Source organism: Mytilus trossulus, chromosome 8 (genome assembly GCF_036588685.1).
Source record: "Mytilus trossulus isolate FHL-02 chromosome 8, PNRI_Mtr1.1.1.hap1, whole genome shotgun sequence".
In the NCBI taxonomy this organism is placed as follows: Eukaryota; Metazoa; Mollusca; class Bivalvia; order Mytilida; family Mytilidae; genus Mytilus; species Mytilus trossulus.
In genome coordinates this window covers 5,499,227-5,509,705 of record NC_086380.1, presented here as the reverse complement: position 1 = coordinate 5,509,705, position 10,479 = coordinate 5,499,227, and positions in this window count along the sequence as shown.

Here is a 10,479-nt window from a genome sequence, read left to right as displayed (position 1 = left end):
TAGAGCAAACAACATCCGATACATGTCTGTTACATTGTAGTATTGTTTAAAAGTTCTCTCCTTCAAATATTTTCTATTATGAGTATTATTTGATTTCTTCATACATCTGCATATCATATTATATCCTTGTAAGATGTTGATACGACGGGAAAATCCTGTTATGCATTAACCGCATCGAATACTGCGTACAATTGTTGTAATCTAAAATTTAAAAAAACTTTTTATTTGGTAAAATAATCACCACATTCTTACCAATTAAGGTTCTCACTAAGGAATATTTAAATGTAGATCCACAGTCTTTGCAGCATTGTTAAGACAGATAATTGGGGAATCTCATCTCAAAGATATTAAACATACTGAAATGAAGGAACCCCCTTCCATATCTACGCCTCATGAATGTATCACATTTACGTATATGAGGATTAACTTAAAAGACGAAAGAGAGGACAAATTCAAACTACACATCTCAATAATTACTCTTACTAGATATCAAATCTTCGCATCCTTTCTGTTTTACAAATTGGTACAACAAAGTCAATACATGGTTAATTTTCAGACCGTTCTGGTTACAAGAACTCTGGATATATGTACAAAATTAAGTACTTTATATCTGCGAAACACTTATTTTATGTCATACTTTTTAGATTTATTCGTGCATGTTTTAATTATTCAAATTTATTAGTTAAAAGGTGTTATACAGAGAGCACAATCCATCACTTTTCCTTTAAATTACCAGTATATCTAAAATAGTTTGATACTAGCTGAGTGTCGAGTGCCTATTTGAGATTAAACGCCAATTAAAAATCTGTTTCGTTAATGCACGTGTGTTTTTGGTGCGTATGTTTTTGTGTCATGAAAGGGTATATTTTATTCTTCCTTTTTTTCTATTTTGAAATCCGTTGAATATAAAAAACTAAAACAAAACAAATCTGGTTCATGCTTCATTAGCTTTAATAAAAAAAAGAGTGTAAAACATGAAAGCGGAAAAGCGAGAATGTTATGTACAATAAAACCCCACATTCCATCGATTTCAAAATTTTATTGTAAAGAATGTTACATATGTAAGAACATTCTTAAAAATAAAATGCATTTTGTTTAAGAGAAATGTCATTATTTCATGTATGTTTCTGAATTGTTTTATAATCTTTAAAGATAAATCTCCCATGCAGAGTCATCGGTTCCTTTCTCTATTTAGAACAATGACCTATAACTCTTCATTGTAGAATGATAAATATACTTATAGGTTTCATAACCAGTGAGAATGGGATATCGCTTGATATCAACTCGAGTTATTTATTTTCAAACATATCGAGCTTTCGTCGGGTTTATAATTTCTATATAAATTAAAAAACGAGAGTTGATTTCAAGCGATATCTAATTTTCACATGTTGTTGAATCTATTTCTCTCATGATCATCATCTCAACACTCTCAATTTGTTAAATATAAAAATTCTACGGATTGTCCTTTATTCAGTTGTTCCCTATTAGTTTGGAAAGTTAACTTAGTATGGGGCTATGCGTATATGGTGGTGAGGTTCCTAATGATGCGTACGCTAATTGTTTAAGAAAGATTAGAGTGCAGTCATTCAAATGGTACAATACTTTTATTCTCTGACCGATATTGGTTGATCTTTCAACTGAATTCTTGTCGAGTTTCAGCAACACCATGTTGCTCCGTAAAATCATAATATCCTTGGAACAGTCAAACAGGCTCAGTTTATTATGTGTAATAAGTGGTACCAGCTGTCAATACTCGTTTACTCACAAACTCTACAGGAAATTACTTGTACTCAATTCTTGAGTTAATTGTCCCAAATTACACACAGATAATCCTATAGAACATCATTTGATAAAAAAAGATATTCCCCAAAATGTGTAAGTGTATGTTAGTTACGTCGATTTGTGTATGTTCAATATTTTTGAATATTTCCAAATCCTGTTCAAAAGAATAATATCATCTGTTGGTGAATGTAAATCCTCAAAAGCGTGCCTGGTATTACCGTTTCACAAATGATAGCGGATATGTTCCTACAAGCCCGTTCCCAGTTCACGAATGTGACCTCCCGAATTAGACGTATAACCGGGTGTGTACATGATATCAGTATACAGGACATCAATGGTGTATCAGTTTACATAATATCAGTATACAGGACAGTAATTGTGAATCAGGTTACATGATATCAGTTTACAGGACAGTAATTGTATATCAGTATACATGATATCAATACACAGGACAGTAATTGTATATCAGTATACATGTTATCAATATACAGAACAGTAATGGTGTATCACCATACATGTAATCATTATGCAGGACAGTAATTGTGTATCAGTTTACGTGATATCAATATACAGGACAGTAATTGTGTATCAGTTTACATGATATCAGTATACAGGACAGCAATGGAGTATCAGTATACAGGACAGTAATTGTGTATCAGTTTACATGATATCAGTATACAGGACAGTAATTGTGTATCAGTATACATGTTATCAATATACAGGACAGTAATTGTGTATCAGTATACATGTTATCAATATACAGGACAGTAATGGTGTATCGATATACATGTCATCAATATACAGAACAGTAATTGTGTATCAGTTTACATGATATCAGTATACAGGACAGCAATGGAGTATCAGTATACAGGACAGTAATTGTGTATCAGTTTACATGATATCAGTATACAGGACAGTAATTGTGTATCAGTATACATGTTATCAATATACAGGACAGTAATGGTGAATCAGTTTACGTGATATCAATATACAGGACAGTAATGGTGTATCGATATACATGTCATCAATATAAAGAACAGTAATTGTCTATCAGTTTACATGATATCAGTATACAGGACTGTAATAGTGTATCAGTTTACATGTTATCAGTTTACAGGACAGTAACTGTGAATCAGTATACAGGACAGTAATTGTGTATCAGTATACATGATATCAATATACAAAACAGTAATGGTGTATTAGTTTACATGTTATCAATATACAGGACAGTAATGGTGTATCAGTTTACATGATATCAATATACAGGACAGTAATTGTGTATCAGTATACATGATATCAATATACAGGACAGTTATTGTAAATCAGTATACATGATATCAATATACAGGACAGGAATTGTATATCAGTATACATGATATTAATGAACTGGGCAGTAATTGTATATCAGTATACATGTTATCAATATACAGGACAGTAATTGTATATCAGTACACATGATATCAATAAACAGGACAGTTATGGTGTATCAGTATACATGATATCAATATACAGGACAGTAATTGTGTATCAGTATACATGATATAAATATACAGGACAGTAATTGTGTATCAGTTTACATGATATCAATATACAGGACAGTAATTTTGTATCAGTATACATGATATCAAGATACAGGAGAGTAATTGTGTATCAGTATACAGGACAGTAATCGTGTATCAGTATACATGATATCAATATACAGGACAGTAATGGTGTATATGTTTACATGAAATCAATATACAGCACATTTATTGTGTATCAGTTTACATGATATCAATATAAAAGACAGTAATTGTGTATCAGTATACATGTTATCAATGTACAGGACAGTAACGATGTATCAGTATACATGATATCAATATACAGGACAGTTATGTTATATCAGTTTACAAGTTATCAATTTACAGGACAGTAAATGGTATCAGTTTACATGTTATCAATATACAGGACAGTAATGGTGTATCAGTTTACATGATATCAATATACAGGACAGTAATTGTGAATCAGTTTACATGATATCAGTATACAGGACAGTAATGGTGTATTAGTTTACATGCTATCAGTATACAGGACAGTAACGATGTATCAGTATATATGATATCAGTATACAGGACAGCAATGGAGTATCAGTATACAGGACAGTAATTGTGTATCAGTTTACATGATATCAGTTTACATGATATCAGTATACAGGACAGTAATTGTGTATCAGTATACATGTTATCAATATACAGGACAGTAATGGTGAATAAGTATACATGTTATCAATATACATGACAGTAATGATGTATCAGTTTACGTGATATCAATATACAGGACAGTAATGGTGTATCGATATACATGTCATCAATATACAGAACAGTAATTGTGTATCAGTTTACATGATATCAGTATACAGGACAGCAATGGAGTATCAGTATACAGGACAGTAATTGTGTATCAGTTTACATGTTATCAATATACAGGACAGTAATGGTGAATCAGTTTACGTGATATCAATATACAGGACAGTAATGGTGTATCGATATACATGTCATCAATATACAGAACTGTAATTGTGTATCAGTTTACATGATATCAGTATACAGGACAGTAATAGTGTATCAGTTTACATGTTATCAGTATACAGGACAGTAACTGTGTATCAGTATACAGGACAGTAATTGTCTATCAGTATACATGATATCAATATACAGGACAGTAATGGTGTATTAGTTTACATGTTATCAATATACAGGACAGTAATGGTGTATCAGTTTACATGATATCAATATACAGGACAGTAATTGTGTATCAGTATACATGATATCAATATACAGGACAGTTATTGTATATCAGTATACATGATATCAATATACAGGACAGGAATTGTATATCAGTATACATGATATCAATGAACTGGGCAGTAATTGAATATATCAGTATACATGTTATCAATTTACAGGACAGTAATTGTATATTAGTACACATGATATCAATAAACAGGACAGTTATGGTGTATCAGTATACATGATATCAATATACAGGACAGTAATTGTGTATCAGTATACATGATATCAATATACAGGACAGTAATTGTGTATCAGTTTACATGTTAACAGTATACAGGACAGTAACTGTGTATCAATATACAGGACTCTAATTGTGTATCAGTAAACATGATATCAATATACAGGTCAGTAATGGTGTATCAGTTTACATGTTATCAATATACAGGACAGTAATTTTGTATCAGTATACATGATATCAAGATACAGAAGAGTAATTGTGTATCAGTATACAGGACAGTAATCGTGTATCAGTATACATGATATCAATATACAGGACAGTAATGGTGTATATGTTTACATGAAATCAATATACAGCACATTTATTGTGTATCAGTTTACATGATATCAATATAAAAGACAGTAATTGTGTATCAGTATACATGTTATCAATGTACAGGACAGTAACGATGTATCAGTATACATGATACCAATATACAGGACAGTTATGTTGTATCAGTTTACAAGTTATCAATTTACAGGACAGTAAATGGTATCAGTTTACATGTTATCAATATACAGGACAGTAATGGTGTATCAGTTTACATGATATCAATATACAGGACAGTAATTGTGTATCAGTATACATGATATCAATATACAGGACAGTAATTGTGAATCAGTTTACATGATATCAGTATACAGGACAGTAATGGTGTATATGTTTACATGTTATCAGTATACAGGACAGTAACGATGTATCAGTTTACATGATATCAATATACAGGACAGTTATGTTGTATAAGTTTACAAGTTATCAATTTACAGGACAGTAAAGGTGTATCAGCTTACATGTTATCAATATACAGGACAGTAATGGTGTATCAGTTTACATGTTATCAATATACAGGACAGTAATTGTGTATCAGTATACATGATATCAATATACTAGACAGTAATTGTATATCCGTATACATGATATCAATATACAGGATAGTAATTGTATATCAGTATACATGATATCAATGAACTGGACAGTAATTGTATATCAGTATACATGTTATCAATATACAGGACAGTAATTGTATATCAGTACACATGATATTAATATACAGGACAGTTATGGTGTATCAGTTTACATGATATCAATATACAGGACAGTAATTGTGTATCACTATACAGGATATCAATATACAGGACAGTAATTGTTTATCAGTATACATGACATCAATATACAGCACAGTAATTGTGTATCAGTTTACATGATATCAGTATACAGGACAGTAATTGTGTATCAATATACAGGACTGTAATTGTGTATCAGTAAACATGATATCAATATACAGGACAGTAATGGTGTATCAGTTTACATGTTATCAATATACAAGACAGTAATTGTGTATCAGTATACATGTTATCAATGTACAAGACAGTAATTGTGTATCGGTATACATGATATCAAGATACAGGAGAGTAATTGTGTATAGGTATACAGGACAGTAATCGTGTATCAGTATACATGATATCAATATACAGGACAGTAATGGTGGATATAATTACATGAAATCAATATACAGCACATTTATTGTGTATCAGTTTACATGATATCAATATAAAAGACAGTAATTGTGTATCAGTATACATGTCATCAATGTACAGGACAGTAACGATGTATCATTATACATGATATCAATATACAGGACAGTTATGTTGTATCAGTTTACAAGTTATCAATATACAGGACAGTAAATGGTATCAGTTTACATGTTATCAATATACAGGACAGTAATTGTGTATCAGTTTACCTGATATCAATATACAGGACAGTAATTGTGTATCAGTATACATGATATCAATATACAGGACAGTAATTGTGAATCAGTTTACATGATATCAGTATACAGGACAGTAATGGTGTATCAGTTTACATGTTATCAGTATACAGGACAGTAACTGTGTATCAGTATACAGGACTGTAATTGTGTATCAGTAAACATGATCTCAATATACAGGACAGTAATGGTGTATCAGTTTACATGTTATCAATATACAGGACAGTAATTGTGTATCAGTTTACATGTTATCAATGTACAGGACAGTAATTGTGTATCAGTATACATGTTATCAATGTACAGGACAGTAATTGTGTATCAGTATACATGATATCAAGATACAGGACAGTAATTGTGTATCAGTATACAGGATAGTAATCGTGTATCAGTTTACATAATATCATTATACAGCACATTTATTGTGTATCAGTTTACATGATATCAACATAAAAGACAGTAAGTGTGTATCAGTATACATGTTATCAATGTACAAGACAGTAACAGTGTATCAGTATACATGATATCAATTTACAGGACAGTAAAGGTGTATCAGTTTACATGTTATCAATATACAGGACAGTAATGGTGTATCAGTTTACATGTTATCAATATACAGGACAGTAATTGTGTATCAGTTTACATGTTATCAATATACAGGACAGTAATTGTGTATCAGTATAAATGTTATCAATGTACAGGACAGTAATTGTATATCAATAAACATGATATTAAGATACAGGACAGTAACTGTGTATAGTATACAGGACAGTAATCGTGTATCAGTATACAGGACAGTAACTGTGTATCAGTATACAGGACAGTAATCGTGTATCAGTATACATGACAGTAATTGTGTATCAGTATACATGTTATCAATGTACACGACACTTATGGTGTATCAGTTAACATGTTATCAATATACAGGACAGTAATTGTGTATCAGTATACATGTTATCAATAAGCAGGACAGTAATTGTATATTGATTACATGTTAACTGATACATCATAAAGTAAACATGATATCAGTATACAGGACAGTAATTGTGTATCAGTGTACATGATATCAATATACAGGACAGTAATGGTGTATGAGTATACATGATATCAGTCTACAGGACAGTAATTGTGTATCAAAGTACATGATACCAATAAACATGACAGTAATAGTGTATGAGTATACATGTTATCAATACACAGGACAGTAATTGTGAATCAGTATACATGATATCAGTATACAGGACAGTAATTGTGTTTCAGTATACATGATATCAATATACGGGACAGTAATTATGTATCAGTATACATGATATCAAGATACAGTAGATTAATTGTGTATCAGTATACAGGACAGTAATCGTGTATCAGTATACATGATATCAATATACAGGACAGTAATGGTGTATATGTTTACATGAAATCAATATACAGCACATTTATTGTGTATCAGTTTGCATGATATCAATATAAAAATCAGAAATTGTGTATCAGTATACATGTTATCAATGTACAGGACAGTAACGATGTATCAGTATACATGATATCAATATACAGGACAGTTATGTTGTATCAGTTTACAAGTTATCAATTTACAGGACAGTTAATAGTATCAGTTTACATGTTATCAATATACAGGACAGTAATGGTGTATCAGTTTACATGATATCAATATACAGGACAGTAATTGTGTATCAGTATACATGATATCAATATACAGGACAGTAATTGTGAATCTGTTTACATGATATCAGTATACAGAACAGTAATGGTGTATTAGTTTACATGTTATCAGTATACAGGACAGTAACGATGTATCAGTATACATGATATCAATATACAGGACAGTTATGTTGTATAAGTTCACAAGTTATCAATTTACAGGACAGTAAAGGTGTATCAGCTTACATGTTATCAATATACAGGACAGTAATGGTGTATCAGTTTGCATGTTATCAATATACAGGACAGTAATTGTGTATCAGTATACATGATATCAATATACAAGACAGTAATTGTATATCCGTATACATGATATCAATATACAGGATAGTAATTGTATATCAGTATACATGATATCAATGAACTGGACAGTAATTGTATATCAGTATACATGTTATCAATATACAGGACAGTAATTGTATATCAGTACACATGATATTAATATACAGGACAGTTATGGTGTATCAGTATACATGATATCAATATACAGGACAGTAATTGTGTATCACTATACATGATATCAATATACAGGACAGTAATTGTGTATCAGTATACATGACATCAATATACAGCACAGTAATTGTGTATCAGTTTACATGATATCAGTATACAGGTCAGTAAAGGTGTATCAGTTTACATGTTATCAGTATACAGGACAGTAACTGTGTATCAATATACAGGACTGTAATTGTGTATCAGTAAACATGATATCAATATTCAGGATAGTAATGGTGTATCAGTTTACATGTTATCAATATACAAGACAGTAATTGTGTATCAGTATACATGATATCAAGATACAGGAGAGTAATTGTGTATCAGTATACAGGACAGTAATCGTGTATCAGTAAACATGATATCAATATACAGGACAGTAATGGTGGTTATGTTTACATGAAATCAATATACAGCACATTTATTGTGTATCAGTTTACATGATATCAATATAAAAGACAGTAATTGTGTATCAGTATACATGTCATCAATGTACAGGACAGTAATTGTGTATCAGGATACAGGACTGTAATTGTGTATCAGAAAACATGATCTCAATATACAGGACAGTAATGGTGTATCAGTTTACATGTTATCAATATACAGGACAGTAATTGTGTATCAGTTTACATGTTATCAATGTACAGGACAGTAATTGAGTATCAGTATACATGTTATCAATGTACAGGACAGTTATTGTGTATCCGTATACATGATATTAAGATACAGGACAGTAATTGTGTATCAGTATACAGGACAGTTATCGTGTATCAGTTTACATAATATCAATATACAGCACATTTATTGTGTATCAGTTTACATGATATCAACATAAAAAACAGTAAGTGTGTATCAGTATACATGTTATCAATGTACAAGACAGTAACAGTGTATCAGTATACATGATATCAATATACAGGACAGTTATGTTGTATCAGTTTACAAGTTATCAATTTACAGGACAGTAAAGGTGTATCAGTTTACATGTTATCAATATACAGGACAGTAATGGTGTATCAGTTTACATGTTATCAATATACAGGACAGTAATTGTGTATCAGTATAAATGTTATCAATGTACAGGACAGTAATTGTATATCAATAAACATGATATTAAGATACAGGACAGTAACTGTGTATAGTATACAGGACAGTAATTGTGTATCAGTATACAGGACAGTAACTGTGTATCAGTATACAGGACAGTAATCGTGTATCAGTATACATGACAGTAATTGTGTATCAGTATACATGTTATCAATGTACACGACACTTATGGTGTATCAGTTAACATGTTATCAATATACAGGACAGTAATTGTGTATCAGTATACATGTTATCAATAAGCAGGACAGTAATTGTATATTGATTACATGTTAAATGATACATCATAAAGTAAACATGATATCAGTATACAGGACAGTAATTGTGTATCAGTGTACATGATATCAATATACAGGACAGTAATGGTGTATGAGTATACATGATATCAGTCTACAGGACAGTAATTGTGTATCAAAGTACATGATATCAATATACATGACAGTAATAGTGTATGATTATACATGTTATCAATATACAGGACAGTAATTGTGAATCAGTATACATGATATCAGTATACAGGACAGTAATTGTTTTTCAGTATACATGATATCAATATACGGGAC